General features: G+C 43.6%; 1 pseudogene; it reads right to left on the reverse strand.

Annotated features, from left to right (window-relative positions):
• Nucleotides 1-12,241: 12,241 nt before the first annotated feature.
• Nucleotides 12,242-14,686, reverse strand: LOC136391954 (lysine--tRNA ligase pseudogene; annotated as a pseudogene).
• Nucleotides 14,687-15,475: the final 789 nt, after the last annotated feature.

Consider the following 15,475-nt stretch of genomic DNA (forward strand, 5'->3'; position numbering starts at 1 on the left):
ACAGACGGCCTTGTTGCCACAGGAGTGGGGCCTCCTTGGGTCCTTTCTGGGGGGAAGGCAGAGCATGCATTATGAACGTGTTTAAGTGGACAAGCTGGCCCAGAGAAAAGAGGTCAGAACGGACAGAGGAAACCCGAGGAATTCGCTTCCGAATGGCCCATGACCAGCTGTGCCTCATGAGTACACACATTGGGCTGACAGCCTTGCCCTTTTTTTTTTTTATAAATAAATTTTTATTTTAATGGGGTGACATCAATAAATCAGGGTACATACATTCAAAGAAAACATTTCCAGGTTATCTTGTCATATAGTTCTGTTGCATACCCATCACCCGAAGAGAGATCGTCCTCCGCCACCCTCCATCCAGTTCTCTCTGTACCCCTCCCCCTCCCCTCTCTCTCCTTCCCTCCCCCCACCCCCCGTAACCACCCCACTCCTGTCCATGCCTCTTAGTCTCGCTTTTATGTCCCACCAATGTATGGAATCCTGCAGTTCCTGTTTTTTTCTGATTCGCTTATTTCACCCCGCACAATGCTACCAAGACTCCACCATTCCGCTGTAAGTGATCCGATGTCATCATTTCTCCTAGCTGAATAGTATACTATGGTGTATATGTGCCCCATCTTCTTCATCCAGTCCTCTATTTTTTTTTTACAGTGATTAAAAGCCTTTAAGCAAACTCTTGGCCAATACAGCAAGAATCCATACAAGAGTAGTGTCCTTAACATGTTCACCAAGTCCAAGTTGGCCCCATCACCATGCCAAATCCCTGAAAAATGCAACCCAACCACAGTTCAGTCTGTTAGGAGCTGTCACAGGGAGCAGGAGTCCAGGAAAGTTCCCCACAGGAAAAGTACGCATGGCACTGGAATTGTTGTCACCATTCTATACTTTGCAGCTCATGTCCAAGTCCCAATGACCGCTGCTTCTAGCTAGTAATGATTCAGGTAGACTGGAAAAAGCCATTTGCAGCATGCGTGGATATGGAGCTTCTGTTCTCCCCTGGTTGGAGAGTTGAGACCAGGTTGCTTTTCCCTGGAGCTCTGTGACTGTGGCATGGTACAGCCTTGCCCTTTTAATAAGCCAAGAACAGGTGAATGTTGATCATTTCATATGGTTCAACTTAAACATTCCAGGGATTGGTAAATATTTCCGTACTTATGCAAAAAGTTAAGGAGGCTTTTTCTATGAATTAGGCGACAAATCTGGAATGTGGATTTGATATCTTATTTAGCCCTTAGTACTGATAACTAGCACTTCCAGCATCCTTTCTGTATACCTTTCACATCACATGAATTTTCTCACTTCAAACTCATAGTAACCTGTGCAATCGGCATTTTTTATTCTTATTTTATATAAGAAACTGAGGCTCAGCAAGTGGTGGAGCTGAGATTGGGACTTGAACCCAGGGCTCGTCTGGTTCCTGAGTCCCTGCTTTTAATGCAGTCGTCATACACGTCACCATGCCTCGCTGCTCAAATGTCAACTGCCCAGTTGTCCTATTTGTAGCTGATGTTCAAGAAGCATTTATGGAATCAAACGAAATACACACATACAAAGGTTCAGTCACTACATGTTTCCAAAACGTGATTCTCCACATCCCAGTCCGACACTCTATCCACTGCGCCACCGCCTGGTGAGAACGTGATTCTCACATACATACATTTAGTTCTAGTGTGTTCCATCCATCATTCCCCCTACCACTCCCCTTTACTCAGGCATCTCTAAACCTCACTTTCTCTTCCACAAAACAGAGATTAGTGAATACGTCCTATGCAAAAAGCCCTGTTCTGAGTGCTATTTCTGATTCTCGTGTCCTTAATTCCTCAATTAAAAAATTATTACACTATAAATATGTCAGCGCCCACTGCGTGCCCCTCTGTACCCTGCAGACAGAGATGAATGCACCACGTCTCCTGATCCCTTGAACTCAGAGCCAATCAGAAGAAATAAACAATCAAGCTAAGCAAGTCCATATCCAACAGTGTGGACTGGAGCCAAGCAACAGAGGGCGAGACAGGGCACCGAGGTAGGGCAGAACGAGACGTGATTAATTCGAGGGTGTCAACAGGACTCCCAGAGGGCACTAAGCTTTATAGCTCTGTGACCCGAGGACACAGGGCCCCAGCCATGACGTAGGCATACCATACATTTTTATAAACAGAATCACGGTGACAACATAAATTTGGAGGGGGACATGACACAAAATGTGGCGGGAGAGTTTAAGAGGCTGAATGGATTATTCTCTGCCGGGGAGTTGGGAGTCCAAATGAAGTTTAAACAGAGGAGCACAGAAAAAGACTTGTTGGATGTGTGGCTGGTATAGGTGACAGGAAAAGAGTTGGAATAAGATGAGTGAGAATGTTCCCTGCCAATCTAGAGCCAGGGACATGACTGGGAGGAGGGGCTGCACACAGGGGCTGAGAAGGACGCAGTGCAGGGGCCGAGGAGAGGGGAGTTTCTTTGCGGCACACCCGCCTGACCTACTGTGCCTGGTTTTCTCTGAATCCTTTCTTTATTCGGCTATTTGCATGTATAGCGGTCTACTTTCTGGAGAGGGTTTGCAATAAAAGAAACAGATAGAGATTTATTAACCTAGAAAAGATTATGTATATAGCAGAAAGATATATTAAATTTTTAATATTAAAGTAGAAATAAATCTATCAGAGAAAGAGACAGAGAGAGATTCTAAAACAAGAGCATGAGTCAACACTACTAATATTACTAAATATTAAATTCGATTCTAAGCTTTCAAACAGCCAAAGCAAAAAAGGATGGCACAGACAACACATGAATGAATAAATACATTATATCTTCAGGTAGTGATCGGTGCAGGGAAGAAGCACAAACAGGGTGAACGGATCATGTGTCCTCTGCTGGTGGCCGGTTTTGTGGCTTTACATGGTTCCATTTTCATCTCACGCCTTTTTATCTGACGACATCACCTTTTCCTTAGCAACAGAACACGGAATAAACATTACAGAACCAAATACCTTTCACTACGTTGTCCATGAAGGATGGCAGGAAATCGTTCTGCTGCTATTTGAGGCCCAGTCATTTTTGCCAGACTGTTCATCACAGAAAAGAACAGGAGCTCCGGCCAGGTCGTTTCAGGGGTAAATCTAATCTGAACCCACGCTACCGGATCTAAGCTCTTTCTGAACTCCTTTCCTGGGTGCCGGAATCGCTCCATTTACGCAGCGCTTGGATGGATCACACCCTCACCCGATATTAGCTCGTTGGGAGAGAGTCCTGGGAATCAGGAAAGGAAGAAAGCGATAGAGCAGGTGGTTAGGAAGCCAGGCTCCAGAGTCAGACTGCCTGGCTCTGCACCTGGATCCCAAGAACTCCTGGCTGGGTGATCTTAGACAGGCTGCTGAACCTCACTGAGACTGGTCTCCTTGTCTCTAAAAGGGTGAAATAATAGTGTATACCTAGTAGGGTTGTTGTGGGCATTGTTAATTAATACTAACTTACCTGGCATATCACATTTACTGTTTCCTGTTATTATGATTCCAATTCACAGATGAGAATACTGAGGCTCTGAGAGGCGAGGTCTCTTATCCAAGGTCATACAGATAGAGGGTGGGAGATTCCAATTTTGTACCTAGGCTTGTCGGACTCCAAAGCCATGCTCTTCCTGCTATGACTGTCTCTGTCACTAACTCATAGGAATTCAGGTAATGCTTCCTACAGGAGATCTAGATCCAAGTAACAATAGCCAAACAGGCAGGAGTCCTCCCGAGAAACTCGGGTGGTAAATTACACTGGTGAGCAATATTACACTGATCAGCAATATTTATCAAGTGCGCCAGCGCCCAAGGCCTCCCACGCGGTAAGCAACGATAACACAAAGCAAATGGATTTTCCTTTTGCCTGATTATTCACTTCATTCCTCCATTTGTTATTTGTGTAACGTGTGGAGCTGTGGGGGGTTCCCTGACACAGATGAAATGATCCTGCTCTCCGGCCGGGGGAGGGAAGGACGGAAGACACATACAAATGACAAACCAGTAGAGAATGTGGTCGGATGCTCAGGATTGTGGGCCCAGGTACAAGGAGACTGGAGTGAGAAGTAAGAGTCTGGCTGGTTCCAGATGGGACTAGTCGCACAGGGTTTGTTTTAGGCCCCATAGGAAGTAACCGACATTTCTTAACCAGCAGTTCTCCAAAACGATGATGTTGAATTGAAGAGCTGGAGAGTGAAATTGTACTCAGTTATCTGTAAGAATATTACAAATTCATTGTGGGCAGAAGCGGAGCAACTAAACGGCGCTGCGATTGGTCCACCATGAAAGCTGGAACGCCCACTAGTGGGCGGGAGGGACCAGGTTGACCAGCACTGCAAAAGTGGGCGGTTTTTATAAAAAGGTTTGCCATCACAGTTCTAGGAGGAGCCCATGCTGTAGGAGAGCAGAGAGAGGCCACGTAGAGGAGGCCAGGAGAAGCAGCCAAGATGGCTGAGTGCTGAAGGAGAAGCCAGTTTGTGCAGAGAGAAGGAAGGAGATGGGGAGCAGAGGTGAATAATACTAGTGAGCTAGAAACCTTTGATTCTAGGAAACTAGGATAAGTCAGTAGCTTTGTGAGCACTGAATGAGTGGGTTTTGGAGCCCAGTGTGTGTTTTTACTTTCCTGCCGGATGCAAGCTAGGATTAAAAGTAATGGCCCACCAGTTACTGGCTCCATTGTTTCATTACCGACTGTCCGAATCTAATGCGAACCTGCATGGGCTAGGCGGCTGTGATGGTGACCGTGGCTACTGGCTTTACATTTCATGTTTATAAGGTATTTTTTAAACCAGTCGTGTTTTTGTGAGAATAAATCTGAATTAGACACCCTCATGCTAAAGGAGTTCTTTGGTTCTATATTAATTAGTCAGGGTGTGGTCAGAAAATGAAAAACACACCAGTTATTTTAAAAGAGTAAATGTAGTCTGAAGAACTGTTAGCCAGATGCCATTGTTAACCAGGTAACTAACAATATAAAAAGAGAACTCTACAGCATCATGAGGTAGCAACTGCTGGAAGCAGCTCCCACTCTGTGGGAGAACAGGGTTGGGATTATTAAACCTTAGAAGCTTAGAGGAAGGATTCGTAGGGTCTGGGGCCCAGACCCTTGAGAAGGGGGTTCTGGCCCGTGCTGTAGTCTCATTGTGGGGCACAAGGAGGCTGGTTCTGTAAGGGCTGGAGAAATTGCAAACTGGATTCAGCAGCTACCGCAGGAAGGTCAGGATAGCTGGAATTCTGCTCCCAGGAACAGGAAGCAGACAAGAAGCCAGAAAGCAGCCGGCAGGAAGAGGCAGCTCCCTTCTTCCTCTTCCAGTCTTACAGCTTCTTTCCAGCACTTCCTTTGGCTGAGCCTCACATGGAACCAGTCAGCAATGCAAATATGAATACAGTGCAAGGATGACAGTGGCATCTTCATCCCTGCCTTCAGCCTAAAAGGGAGACACACAGGGAAACCAGGAATTACATTAGGAATGCGTGACACCAGAAGAACACACAGCTTTGAAGGATGTGCTGAATTAGAAATGATTCTTCCTCAAGGAGCAGACAGGAAAGAATGGGTAGGTAATTCTTGAGCTGAGCCTTCCAAGATGAGCTTTTTGGGCCAGGTAGACCTGGTCACTAAGAAAACGTTCTACACAGGGAAGCCTGGGCAAAGACATAGAAGCAGGAAGGAGTGGAGAGTGCATTCAGTGATCATGAACATAACTCAGCCTGGCTGGACTGTGGGGCGTGGCTCATGTGGTAGGCAGGGGTCCCGTCATCGAGACTTTTCCTTGCCAGCTGAACTGCTTGAACCCTATCCTGGCAGCAGGGAAAGTTTTAAGCTAGGGGAACAACATGAGCAGAATTGTGTGTTTGAGCAGTAACTCCCGATTCATTGTGGAGGCTGAGACTAGGTTGTAGGAGAGCAAAGGAGTCTGGTTAGGAGACATAATATTCCAGTTGCACAATTGGTAGCAGGAGCAATAGGAACAAGAGGGAAGGGACAGATGGGAAAAATATTAAAGAGTAGTAGTGAGACAAGTGGGAATTACAGTGAGAAAAACAGGGGATCTGCATTGTTGGCTTAGGTCATTGGAGAGAGAGGTAGTAGTGCCATTCTTCAGGGTGGGAGGTAGCCAAGGCTGCCCTATGGGGAAGGAAGGAAATAAATAGTGTAAGATCATGACGTAAGCTTTGCACACATAGCTTGAGCATTTTAAGTGATGAGGAGATTATCACCTTAAAAGGCAGTTGAATTGATGTTGAACTCATCCCTAACAGGACTCTTCAGTGCGGATGACATCACTACTGCCTTCCTAAGAAGTGTTGCTCATTAAGTAGATGGAAATCATTCAGCAAGTCCAGGAAAGAGGACCTTTGACACTTACAGCAGATGTAGTCATTCTTTCCCATATTATCATTTTCCCCCCTTCGGTCCAGATGATGACATTGAGGCCTGTGTTGGCAATATGGCAGGTGACCACAGAGGTTGACATGTGAATGGATTTGTCCTGGTGCTTAATGACTAGTTTTTTCATTTAACTTATGATGTGAAATCTTCTCCTAAGTAGATGTCCAGAAAACTTGTAAAAGATGTTTTATATGGGGCTGGAAGTGAATTCTGATCTCACATGATAATGTTACTGCTATTCTTAAATTCTGGAGAAGGACTGCTGTTGCATTGTAATCTGCTAAAGACTAGCATCACAATTGGACCCTACCATTTATATAATTATATATATATATCTATATGCCATTGAGAAAGCAACTACACACACACAGAAGTAATAGAAAGCCAGCAGTATGGTAGAATTGTTGTATTTAAGGATATCTAGAAGGCCTCCTTGGCACTTTACCTTATTCATTTGAATCATCTTTCTTTATGTACAACACTGATGCTTAAAAAGGAGAATAATTTGTGGGCCTGTGGAGGGTCCATGGGTTTCCCAGAATCAAGGGGCGAGGATCTCATCTGTCTTTCCTTTTACCTCTGACTTCCCTTTACACATTTTCAGCCCCCTCCCAACCACTCAGCTCTACTCTCTCTGAAAAGCCCAGCTCCACACCACCTCTCTCTCCCCAACAGCACAGCTCCCTGCAATCCTCTGGGCTCCTGCCCCATGAGGACTGGAACCCCTTCAGCCCCAACCAGTTTGTGCCGGGCATGCTCTCCCCCCTTTCTTGTGCACAGTGTGTCTTCCTGAATAGAGTGTAGATCTCTGGAGAGTGGAGACTCTCTCATGTACCTCTTTACATCTTTTGTACATGTCTTAAACTATAGCCTTGATCCATGTCCTCCTGGGCTAAGCCCTAGAAGTCACTGGATATTTACCTGGAGGCTAATCCCTGACCTTTCTGCTGTTTACACTCATCCTCGGAGTCACTCTGGAGGATCTGGCCACGGGACACAGGCATTTAGGAAGTTGCTCCCTTTCATAATCACCCCGTTCATCTCATTTATTCCTCCCCAAAGGTGAGTCACTCTTTTCAATTTGCACCATATTTATTAACTTTCTGTCTCCCAGTAACACACCACACATGCAACACACAGTCTTGATAAATGAGATGCACTACTGCTCTCAGAAGAAAATCAGCTGCCATAAAAGTTAATGTGGTTAGTTCATAAAGAAAAAAAATCTCCCTCCACGCAATTGTTGCTTGGAAATCAGTGCATTCACTTTATGACCTCGTTTGTTAGCCAGAATGATGCCTTGTTTGATCTCTGAGATTTGTTTAGGACCATTAGGAAGGGGCTCCTGGGTGTCACTTACTGATAGTTTATACACTAGTCTGGCGCACAACCCAGGAAATAAATACTAAGGAAATGGCATTTTTTCTTTTTCTAGGTTGTAATGTCTTCTCTCCACCCAGCTAGTCCTTCAGTGTTTCTCTAATAGTTTATATTAGCAGATTTTCTGAGCATCTCAGCAAAACCGTATTGGTTTATTAGCCCCACATTGGAGAAGGAAGGACTGTTACCAATAGCAGAAAGAACTATCTGGGGATACAGTGGTTCCTTAGAAAAGTCAGTATCAGAACAGAATTCTAATATTACACTTTCAAATATTATTGTCCCTTTTAGGTAGCTCCCTCTGCCCTGAAAAATCAGGAAAGAAGTATACTATCTCTCCTCTCTCGGGAACTTCTGGCTGGCAGAAACAGAAAGAATTTGAAAGAATAGTTAAGAAAATATGAGGAAACCTGTTTGCTGATCATTGTTCTTACCTAGGTATTTTATCTCTGTCACAGAGGGTGAATGGGAGAGATATACTCCATGTGATTTTTACTTCAACTCCTCCTTACCTCTCATAGCCACAACTGCATCACCACCTCCACCACCACCACCAGCAACATTACACCAACAACAACAACAACATTACACCAACAACAACATTACACCACTAAGAACAACACCACCATCACCACCACCAGCAACAACATTATACCACCACAAAAAGCAACTCCATCACCACTACCACCAGCAACATTACACCAACAATAACATCATCACCAGCAGCAACAACATTATACCACCACAAAAAGCAACACCATCACCACCACCACCAGCAACATTACACCAACAATAACATCATCACCAGCAGCAACAACAACATTATACCACCACAAAAAGCAACTCCATCACCACTACCACCAGCAACATTATACCACCACCAAGAACAACACCATCACTACCACCAGGAACAACATTACACCAACAACAACACCGTCACCAACAACATTACAACAACAACAACACCATCACCATCACCATCAACAACAACATAACATCATCACCACCACCACTCTGCTAACACAAACATGATATGCTACCTTTGCTTCTAACCTTGGTTTTTAGCAATAGTATATGTTAGGTGGAAAGAGAATTCTTTTCTCCATTCTATATTTGAATAAGGCATCGTATATGTGCCAAAGGATGTGATAGAAGATTATTTTCTAATAAAGGGTTAAAAATTGCACCATTAACTAGGCTAGTGATTGCCTTCTGGGCTATATCAACACTTTCATCAGTTTGTAGCTATTTAATGATGAGGTCAAATTTGTTAAGTACAGGGGTCATTTAAATTTCTGAGGACATTGATCTAATGGTTCAATGTTGTCTTCAAAGACTTGATTTTTCTGCCGTTCATGGGTAAGGCTGTCTTCCACATGGTGTTAACATGGCTGCTGCAGTTCCAAGCTTCACATCCATAGAGCACAGCATCTAAGAGAGAGTACTTTTCTCCTCAAGACCATAAGATCATTTCTGAACCATTGACTGTGGCTAAGGTGATGGGTTGTGCTGATCAGCTTTAACAAATGAGGGTCCTGCCTTGGAGCTGTGGGTCAGATCAGCTTCCCCGGACGTATTTCACCAGTCCCTTCTGCTCACCTCATTTTCACCATGTCCTATCACCCAGGCCAGCCTGAGCAGACAATACCTGGTCACTCGAAAATTTCCCAGCTGACCTCAGAGATGCCTCTTCACCATTCAGTCTATATTAACTTATTGAGGTACTGCTTACACTTCTCTCCTGTACTGTTACCTACTTTTCATCTTTACTTTCTCTTCTTTAACATGTCCTGGGGTTCTGTTTATGTTCCAGCACCCTAACAGTACAGATTAGACCTGTCCTCCCTCCTTGCAGCATTATTCCTCAGTCTCCTCTTTTAAACAAGTTTTCTCCAACCACTTACTAATTCTACCTTCGCTAAAACTCCCAAATCATACTCTTCCATCCCTACTCACACATGAAGATGGAACGCACAAGTGGAATCTCATGCCAGAGCGCAGACTAATGGCACCAAGAACAGATGCTCCATATCTTAGAGTTGAATGTAAACTACTTGTGTTTACACTTAATGGCTATGTTAGGCTGCTTCTGCTTCGTAACCTTTGCACTGAAATTTTGACCAGCACTAGCTCAACATCTTTCAACGAGTAAACATGTTGACAAAAACCCAGAGGCTTGAGTCTTAAATGCAGGAACTTGAACCAGAAACACAAATCTCCCAGTGAAATCTAGTCAATAAGAATGGAATGCAACTTGGGACATGTAAATTATCTTGGTATTCAGTCAACCCTCAGGAGCTGAGATGTTTATTCCAGTGTCAAGATTGGCAGTCTCCCTCTTAGGGATTTAGATTCAGACTCCTCCAGGATTTGGTAATATGATGTGAAAATCTTTGTGGTATTTGTGAAACAGATTTTACACATTTTTTAAAAGCTATTATTATTATTATCATCATCTTCATCATCATCATCATCTTCTAGGAAATGCACCATCAACATACTCCTCTGGTTTTGGGTCACTTCAGTCTGTGAATTTTTCCTAAGAATTCCTCCCCATCGTTCCAAAAGCAGTTTTCTGAAAAATCTATTTTAGAGACATAGTCAGAACTGACAGGAGTCAAAGAACCCGTCAGAAAGAACAGATGGTTACTTTCTGTGAGAAACAAATGCTTTATTTAAAACCTTCCTTTATTCACAGCAATAACCAAGAGAGACTGCTCCAACCCTTAGTTGTTGATGAGATCTGTCAGTTGCTTTCTTGCTAACATTAATATAAAAGATTTGGATTTACTGTAAAAAAAAAATCTTTATTAGCCCATTAAGATACAATGCTATCAAACGGGCTTGAATGAATGAATGCATGGATGGCCAGATAGATGGATGAGTATGCCATAAAGTAAACCACTTAAAATATCAACGGTAGAATCTAGGCAGTTGTGTGTTTATGGGTGTTCACTGCCTAATTCTTTCCATTTCCCTATATGTTTGAAGCTGTTTCCCAAGCCAAGTTGACTGTTGACCCAAAGGTGAAAATAAAACTACCCATTTCCCCTCCCCCCCCCATCCCTGAAAAAGCCTAACAAGGGCCCCAGGGAAACAAGAGGCTTGCTTGAGCCCTGCATAGTGTCCAGATCAGTGGTTACAGAACACTCTTCCAATTGCTATGTCACTACAAATTTAACTCTCACAATATGCCAGTGTCTGCACAGTTTTATTTTGGACATGAAATAATAATTTAATTGTGACAGGCAATTAAAAATGGTGACTACTATATTTGTGTCTCCTTAAGAAACGTGCTAATTTTCTTATTCATTCTGGTGTAGTGCCTGCATACGTGTGTGTGTGTGTGTGTGTGTGTGTGTGTGTGTTAGAGAATTGGAGAGGGGAGGAGGCATCAGGGAAAGAATTGAAGCAGTGAGGCACAGCATCTTCTGTCCCACTGAAAGGACAAAGAACATATATGATTTTAAAATCTACTCTTCATGGATCCATGTACTATAAAAGTACAGCAAGAGTGGTAACCACTATTGCCTTAAACAATACAAGATTTAAGGAGTTTCTGTTTTTAATTTTAATTTTTATTAAGACAGTAATTGTACTTGGTAAAAATCAAATAATTTAGAACTCACAAAAACTGATATTTTCCCAACCAGCTCTTGATTTATGTTCATTTTTTTTTCATTGTTCCTGCATTTAATGCTTTGGCTAGCAATTCCCGCAGTACAGTTACTGTAATTATAACTCTGTATCCTAACTATAACTTAGTCATTATCAATTAATTCATGAGAAATGAACATTTATTTCACATTAACCTCTTCTTTTCTGTCCTCTTCCCAATATTTAGTACTTGTATTATTGTTTTAATTCTTCCATTAGTTACTTTGTGGCATTAAATAATATGATTAAATGATTTGTTTCCACCAACTTTCTACCCAACCCCCACACTCCATCTGTCAGCTGTGTATTATTTCACGTTGTCAAATATGTATTAACAATTACAATTTGTCCTGAAATTTCACTCTTATTCCTGCTTTGTCTGTGGATTGACTCTGATATTTGAAAATGAATAAATAGTGTCTCCATTCATTTAACAGTGTAAATATAGTTTACTGCTTGGGCAAATGGTATATTAGGATTACTTTTCATTTTCTATAAATTCAATACCAGGGTTTTTGAACCACTTTAAAGAGACTGTTCCCAGCATCAAATCCATTTGCCTAAATCAACATCACATTTGGGTTTGCTTATTACACCCCCCTTTCCTCCCTTCCTTCCTTCCTTCCTTCCTTCCTTCCTTCCTTCCTTCCTTCCTTCCTTCCTTCCTTCCTTCCTTCTTCTTTCTTTCTCTCTTTCTCTCTCTTCCTTTCTTTCTTTGACAGACAAACATTTTATTTGGTAACAAGGAGTAAAAAAGAAATTCTTAATTCTTTTTCTCTCTTCTGGTGACTGAACTGTGTAGTCAAATGGGCAGTAACATACAAGGATTCCCTTGCAGTCCTTTATCTTTTGCAGAAATGCAAAGATGCCTGAGTTGTGACTTACGATGATTATTACTTTGTAGACAGAAGTCCAGCTCTGTGCTCTCCGATGTACCAGCGGTTGCTACATTTTCCTTCTTGTCATCAGGTTTCATGGCAGGAAGCAGGACTACTTCCTCCACATTATGGGAGGCTGTGAGAAGCATGCTAACTGGGTCAGTGCTCATAACCCAGCTAGCTGTAGGGCGCAACCCATAGTCCAGGGTGGTACAGAAGTTTTCACCTGTAAGTATGGCCTCCTTATCACCAGCAGACTGACCTTGACCTGTTCTTTGAAAGCTACCACTTTCTCATGGGGTGATTCAGCTCATTGTAGGCATTGCGTATTCCCTTCTTTGTGACAAACAGCTCAAAGCCCTTAGTGAAGACCTCTTTAGAGTGATGATATTTGGCCAAAGGGCTATTATCTGGGAGTGATCACTGAAGAATGTAGGGCTTACACATGTCACTTACAGGAACTCCCCAACAAGCTTATCAAGGAGCCTGGGTATGGCCCAAGGTGGAGGGTGTTCAACAGCTTTTCCATGAAGTTCATTTCCTGGCAGCTTCTCCCCAGGGCTTTCTCATCCTCTCTAGGTGTTGATTCTCTGATTCTCCACCAAGGTCGGGGGAAGTCAGTCTTGGCCCCTGGGCCATCTGGGTGGTAGGTGACCTTGTTAACTGCCTGTCATATGCTTCAGCATCCCTGAAATCACCTTCTTGTGATTTCCATGTGATTGTGATTATCTGTATTGGTCATGTAGAACTCATAGGGGGTAAACTCAGGATTGTGAGTCCCATCGGTTCCTTCATTACAGAACTGTCACCCAATTTCATAAACCTGGTCAATGCTACCAACTACCAGCATCTTGTGGTAGAGTTCTGGAAGAATTCTCATATATAAATGTTTAGCTTATTGTGGTGGGTACTAAAAGGCTTGGCCACAGTTCCCCCTGGGATGGTGATCATCGTGGGAGTTCCAATTGCTAGCAAGCCCAACTCATCCAAGAAAGTTCTTATATATGTGATGGTCTTAGAGCGGATGATAAATTTCTGCCTCACAACGTCATTCAGGGTCAAGTCCAAGTATCTCTGACAGTATTGTGTTTCTTTGTCTTTGAGGCCAAAGTGAAGATGAGGTAACATATGCAAGCCAGGAAATAGCATCCTTTCTCACAGGGAAAGATGCTCAGCTCACCCTTCTTGGTTTTCCTATTATGGCTCCTGATACAGTTTGTTTTTTATATAAATGAATTCTTCTTCTGACTTATAATTCCTGGAACTGGCCATGACTTACCACTTGCCCCCTTGAAGGTCATAGAAGATGAGCTTCCCCCCAGCAGCTTTTTTTGACATGAATCCTACCTGCCACTTTTAAAGGGATGTCACTCAGGTGGTCCCCAGGCTGCAGGTGGCTGTGTTCTGGAATGAAGTGAGTGAGCGAGACATCTCTATAGGGCTTGTGTGGGTATGGTCTTTTCTCCTTGACCTTTAGTTGACAGACTGCCTGGCTATGGATATTGCTGTATTGTTTGGGTCCAGGCTCTCCTCCTCGGTACCCACATCAATGTCGGTGGTGCGGTTGGTCGCAGCACCATTGGCCTGGCTCAGTTATTTCTCTCTGGGCCCCTTCTGCCCGGCCTCCTTCTCTGCTACTTTCTTTTCAGCTTTAGCTCATATTTGCTCACTTTCAGCTTGCCACTGTCCACATGCCTCCTGCACCGTAGCCATCTCTGAAAGAGCACCACTCTCTTCTTACAGAGTTTTTTGCTTTTCCCGGAATCCTTTATGCAACTCTCTTATTTGATAGGAGAGGGGGCATTTCAGCATTTCATTATGTCCTTAATTATTACCAGTTTCAATCACATGCTTTATTCCTTTGCGACTTCCCTCTAGGTCCTGTCTGGCTCCTTGCTCCAGCCTGGACTGAGATTTTCTAGATTTGCTGTAAATATCCTGAAAATTTCCATCATTGTTTCACTTTGTTGAATTAACTATTTCTTGACTAGGGCATCTTCGCTTTTCTTTTTTATTCTAATTATGCTGGAGTACCTGTAGTTGAATGTAGTTGCTTGCAAACTACATTCAAAAAACCACTTTGGATGCTTTAATCTTCTCCCGTTATTGGGCAGGTAGGAAATCAGAGGATAAAAATTATTTTCTTTAACCGTCTTAAAGTACCCACCTTTTGTTTCCTAGCATTGGCATAAATCTTCAGCAATCTGACGATGAACTGATTCTCTTTCCTTTGCCAGTGAACTGTGTGCTCTCTCTCTCTCTCTCTGAAAGCTTTGGGCATCTTCTCTTCTTAGTGTTGGGTGATTTTATGAGGCTGTATCAGGTGTCAGTCTCCTTTTAAATTCACTGTGCTGAGCACTGTACCTCATTTTCCGTTTCAAGGATGTCTCTTTTCTCTGTAATATAATTTTTTTCTTATCTCTTTTTTTTTTTTTTTCTGAGACCGCTGCTAATAGGATAATAGCTTTCTTGGATTACTCTTATAATGCCTCATTTTTAAATTTTCATATATTCCTATCTCTTTGACTCATTCTATGTTTTGAGAGATTTTTCTCAGCTTTAATTGTCATTCCTTCAGTTGATGTCCAGTTTCAGGGATCTCTCTTTGAGTGTCGGAGAGCTCTCTGTTCTCTGGTTGCCCCATTTTGTAGTCCCTCTGTGGCCACCAGGGAGGGACACATCTCAGATCTTCCTTCAAGCAGAACCTGCTGGAAGGGGGCAGGTAACCGGCAGACTCCAGGTGGGCACCTTTGGAATGCACAGCAACATCCAGCCCCAGCCCTCGCTCGCTGGGAGGCTCCCAGGCCATGGCTGAGCATGGCGGGGCTCTAGCGCCTGGTCGTTTCTGCCAGTTGGGAATGCCCCAGTGGGCCTGCTGAGACTTCTCAGACTTCACTGCAGTCTGAAGTGCTTATTTCTGTCCTCTTTCCTCCCCCGTCTCCTTTCAAAGGTGTTAGACCGCCCTGGCCGGTTGGCTCAGCGGTAGAGCGTCGGCCTAGCGTGCGGAGGACCAGGGTTCGATTCCCGGCCAGGGCACATAGGAGAAGCGCCCATTTGCTTCTCCACCCCTCCGTCGCGCCTTCCTCTCTGTCTCTCTCTTCCCCTCCCGCAGCCAAGGCTCCATTGGAGCAAAGATGGCCCGGGCGCTGGGGATGGCT

The sequence above is a fragment of the Saccopteryx leptura genome, chromosome 2, assembly GCF_036850995.1.
Source record: "Saccopteryx leptura isolate mSacLep1 chromosome 2, mSacLep1_pri_phased_curated, whole genome shotgun sequence".
Lineage (NCBI taxonomy): Eukaryota > Metazoa > Chordata > Mammalia > Chiroptera > Emballonuridae > Saccopteryx > Saccopteryx leptura.